Source organism: Metopolophium dirhodum, chromosome 7 (assembly GCF_019925205.1).
Source record: "Metopolophium dirhodum isolate CAU chromosome 7, ASM1992520v1, whole genome shotgun sequence".
NCBI lineage: Eukaryota > Metazoa > Arthropoda > Insecta > Hemiptera > Aphididae > Metopolophium > Metopolophium dirhodum.
Window position 1 is genome coordinate 36,072,620 of NC_083566.1, and position 6,000 is coordinate 36,078,619.

A 6,000-nucleotide genomic window follows, 5' to 3' on the forward strand; every position below is an offset into this window, starting at 1 on the left:
TTACATAAATAATAATACCATGGCTGGTAAGTAAACGAGTACTCTTCCCGCCCATAATGTATAATTTCGTATTTTAAACGTTTTACAGAAAACAACGGTTCGCCAAAATGTACCGACTTATCCGTATATAAAAAACCGCTAGGTATATAATATCATCGTTATAGGTAGGTTGGAGTTGGTACCTATACACTGTGTGCGGGCGTGGATCTATACAACTGATTGAAAAATTAACCAAAAGTACACCGCAGTGCGATGATGACAATTATTAGTTACAAATATTATACAATTTATTTCAATAACGCAAAATTGCCAAACCATCAAGCTCAGCGCGCATTTACATAATTGTCGTATTGTGTATATGTGTCAATAAATTTAGATCGATTTCGCCGCTGCATTCACGTCTGACTGGCGGGGATTACGTTAAAATGTAAAACGCGATACCTACCAATAATTTATATACGCACCCGATGTCCGGTAAAGCCGGTCAAACGAAATTTGGACGGATCTGAATAGCTATAAGAACGTGTGAATTCATTTTTTGTGCTCAACGTAAGTCAATCAGCCATGATTCAGTAGGTACATATATTATACCTATATAAGAGTGAATCATTTTTATAGACGTTTCTCTACACCCGAACGGCATTCGACGTATATTGATGACGTGCACTGCAGCAGCGAGAAAATATTTGGGTTCCAATGTTGATACGAGATATAAAATATATTATATATAAGTATATCTTTATTATTTTCATATTGTGTAAGTGCATCACGAACACCCGTAATTCGAATGCTCGTGTTCTACGAGCTTACCTATACTACGTTACTCTAATACTATTGCGGTATTCGGTGTATAATTTCCAACCGTCCAAAGACTATATAGGTACCTAAATATAAACAAATTACCAACTGGTTGGTGGATTCGTGACTCGCGTTGTTCGTGCCAAAATTTAGCGAGCTTTGCGAGTAATCAATATTATGATAATACATCAATATATAACGTAGTCATATATTATAATATAAACCGTACATAAAAGTTACATTAGACTTTGCCCATCTCATAGAATGAACAATATAATATTATAATCGTATCGCGTCGACTGATGCGTGTTAAAGTTGGCGCTTGACGGATAAGTTATTGTACAACATCATCGTTATACCCAGCCAATCGTAGACTCCGCTAACGATCCATTTATTGAAATACCTATAGTATGTACCCAGTACGTATTATACATGAGACGACTTGGCGTTCGTTTAATGTCCGACGTACTTAAACCGTTTAAGTATGATAAATACTAAACAGCCAATAGGTATATAGTCTTCACTGTCTCAAGACGCCTCTGTTCCGCGAACATTTGCATTTCGTCGGCAGAGAAGCTATATATTATACATGGTAAGTAAAAAATGTCCATATTTCAGGAGACACATAAATGCAATTATAGGGTAAACATAGGTAATATGTATATTATATTATAATAATACAAGTTAAAATGATCACACATTATGAAACGCATGGAAATTGTTCTCGACTGCCAGCCGATGGTGGTGTTCTTTGAAAACGGCAGAGGCAGCATAATATCTAATATGCATCCTGTGAAAAAAAATACCCCATCTTGCAGAATAAGTATAGGCGTCTAACTATATGATATCAATAACGAACACATAGAAACGGTAAGATAAAGTAAAGTAATGGTTAGGTTAGGTAGGAATTCATCGCCCCGGATTTCATAAAATGTAATATGGCCACCCTAAACAATACGGGCATTGCGGTGTATTGTATATAATATGGGCATCCCCGATCACCATCATAATATATAGACAGGCCGCCACTGGATTTGTCTCGAATATTATGTAAATCGCCGCGGATATTATTCCGCCAGCGTCACGTGGCGTACACATCGAATCTATATACAACATAATAGTCACGACTCACGAGTGTGTTTCCTTAACGCGGTTTATCCGGTCGACTTGAATGTACGCTGCACACGCGAAATATAATAATAATAATAATAATAATAATAATATGTGTATTCGGGTCTTGTACGAAAACAATTGCTTAACTCGGTGTCTCGGTCGATACGTGCAGCCACTGTGCGCCCGGCGAGTGGTACCTACTCTGAAATTATCTATTTTACGCAAAACGCGTTTATACCTACCAACTCCACATGCCAGCTATGTATATTATAATTACGATAAATATATTATAATATCATTATCGTTATTATTATAATGCGCCGCCGTTGTCGGGAGCGCGAGGGAAACGGGCCGACCGGTGTTGTTGTTGTAGTAGTTGTTGTTGTTGTTGTTGTTGTTGTTATTATTGTTATCACATTATGTGTATGGAGAAGACGATCGCTATAGAAACGGAAATCTGCCAAAAGTTAAACGGAAATGTGGGCAAGATCCTAACGATACCTACAATATATTACTATATATTCCAAATTCTAGGGCATCGTAATACAATATTATGTACCATAGGCGCAATTTGGGTCAAATGCATGGGGGTGCTAGATGTATGTCGACGAAAGGGCTTTGCCCCTCATACCCCCTACATTCATACGACTTAATTGTATACACCTTCGCATTGATCTTAATATAAACAATTGCCTATAACATAGTACATTTTTATCTATATTATTATTCTGATAAGTACCTATGTATTATGAATATGCAAACTATAAGGTTTTAGAAATAAATGTATTCAAATATCTATGGCATAATATTATAGTCAACAACAATTTGGGGGGGGGGGCTAATATGAATTTTGGGGGTCCTAATCACCTCCAAGCACCCCCCAAATTGCGCCTATGTTATGTGCGTTGTACGGTATACCACGTGGACATCATCGATGCACTGGTTTTAAAATATTTTCTATTGCAATTATAGCTGGTAGCTATGCGTTATAAATGCGTTTGATTGGGGCTATACTGATATGCATAATATTAAATTAACTAAATTAACACCAACAAAATATTCGAGTTAGTTGATTGTTACACTACTGTAATCCATCGCAAGTCTAATATAATATGTATTATTGTACTGTTGTCGTGTGCACATTGCACAGGCTTGTTTATATGACGCAAGCTGTACTATTTTAGATATTATTTTATTTTTTAAGTTTTGAGTTGGCATCACCTAAATTATGTACATATTGTGATTGGTTTATAAATTTTGATATTTTGTCTTAATAAAATATTAATTTACCAACATTTAAAAAAGGTTCAATTGTTTCGTATAGATTTTCCGGAACGGTGAATTCATTTTTGGGATATGTAAGACTTTGAACAGGAGACGACAATATTGTGCTTTCAGACTGTCGTTGACGACACGCAAATGTTGTGAAATGTGAAATCCTCGTGTGGCTGATTCTAAGCATATTTATTGTAACTTCCTCAGACAGTTTAACCTAATGAGGTTTGTCCAAGGCTCTTGTTTACAGTGCACGGAGCGACGTTAGACAGTTGGAGTTTTTTTGGACGAATTACGTTTTTACAAATAATATTTATATATATGTCTGTTGATTTCTGAAGATTTTTTGTTGCTTATCCACCCGCCGTATACTTACACTATTATAGTACATATTATAATATAGTATAATATCGACACCCGCCGAAACCGCTAAGTAGGTACTGAAATCAAAATTGTTCATTAATCGTTATTATAATAAGATACCTATTATATTTTAAAGACTAAAAATAATATGTTCAGTATAACAACATTAGGTATTAATTGAAAACGTCAAGATGAACAAGTTATATCCCACTCGTATATGTATCGGTTGCTCTCACGTTTTTCGACCGTGTTTATTTTGTTAAGTTAATTTATATTTTATTTGATTGTGGCTGGCGGGCTTCTCATATTAAACCCATGTATAATGGGATCGTGACAGGACTCTGTTTCGTAAGATGTGATTGACCCTGTATGACTGTAGGTATATGTGAGTAACCCACACGGTCGCACGCAATAAAATAATTATTATATTATAAAATTATACCCGCAGCTATAAAATACACAAATACGTGAAATACGTATCTATATATCGTGAAGTATCCTCTCAACATTTATTCTTGGGCTATATGCGTCGAAAAGTGGCCATTGTGGATTAAAGTATTTATATATATTGTATTTACAAATATGTACACCTTAAATACACATTACACATCTTAGGTAATAAGTAATAATACATATACAATGTAACGAGCTTATATTAATATAGGTATATGTATGATAATACGTACCTATACTACCTACTAGGGGGCTCCCTCTGTTCTCTGCTCGATTCGCTCATACCAACCCCCATCGGCCACTCCAACCCCCACTCCGCCCTGGGAGATTCGCCCCACGACTTGTAGGACACTCCTTTCTGCGTCTTGAAATTTAACATTTGTAATTTAAAATGATAAGTATAAAATATATGGGAGATCAAAGTGTACACCAACTTTTTTTTTAAATAATTGAGAGTTTTATGAGCACCTATTAAATTAATAATAATATTTATTTATTTATGTTTTGGTTGGCATAGCAACTATTTTTGGTGGAAAATAAAATATACACAATTTTTTTGTATATAATACTATGCAGAGATAGAGATATATAGTAGATAAACGCATTCGGTTTTGCTGCTCCCCTAACTATAATGTGATATTATATTGTGTGTCGACGATACGGCGGGCACGATGCACTACCTATATAGTAAATTATTGTGTAGATAATATGTACATGTATTACCCCAACAGTTTTCGAGGGGGAAGCGAAAACAGCTCCTCCGCCACATCGCTTATAGAGTACCTACCTACCTATTTATATATATATTATATTATATTATCATGTCATACACACTCGTATGGTATATCATAGGATCCTCCCTCCTTCGTACCCCACAAAAAAAAAAATGCAGGGCACACTTGGTATACACGCGGTACTTAGATGTCGAACCCCTGGACTAGCAGTAATTTCACGCATAATAATATGTGGTGAATTGCAATGACGATGATAATAATAGTATTATAGGGACCGGTTACCCCTTGGTCGCGGTGCTGCAGGGGTACGACCAGCACGGCGGTAGCCAATCGCGTCCAAGTATATGTTATAATATCGTCGGGTGGTATACCTACGCTACCTACGCTGTTATGTATACCTATGCATTACATTATTATTATCATCGTGATATTGTATTATATCATGATAATATGGGGTCCGGTTTTATGTTTTCCATTATTCGTGGATAATCCCCTGTCGCGTTTTGCGTTCGAATAAATAACGAATTAATTATATTACGTACTTATATTATGTTTTGTACCGTGCATAATATTATATGCGCGTTCTACAACAGAGGGAAAACGCGACTATCAATATATTATATCATTATATTAAATGGGTAGGTACTTACTGGCTATATAGTATACGAATTAAAACACATAATGATATTCTACGTGAGTAGACTCACCGTCAACTGATCTATTTAAAAAATAATACATTATATTTTAAAGTTAAACATAGCTGTGCCTTTTTTTTTTTAGGTGGCTCCAAAACCGTATTCATATAATATAGGTATATTTCAAAACGATTTAAACTCTCTCGAGGCATGAATAAAAATTGAAATCAAAGGATGACGAAAACTCAATACACGCCGTGCTATATTGAAACAGTTATGTCAACCCCCACAAGTGAATTTTGATTGAGGTACGATTTCGTACTGGGAATTTTGCATTTTCGTAAATTCAATATTCCATATAATATATTATTATAGTTGCGTTATTTGTGAACTTTCAATACGACGTGATATCGGGCACGTTCGTGGTATTTCTCCGGCGTAATTGTAAATTGTTACTTTTATTTATCTTTCCACATATACCGACCTACCTATATACCTACATAGATCGATCGGCTGCCGTTCTTTGATGCACGTCGGCGCACCCATCCACACGTATCACGTCATAATATATCTCGCACCGAACAGTATTTTGTTATTTCAGCGGCGATTGACGGTAGCATTCAGTGCGA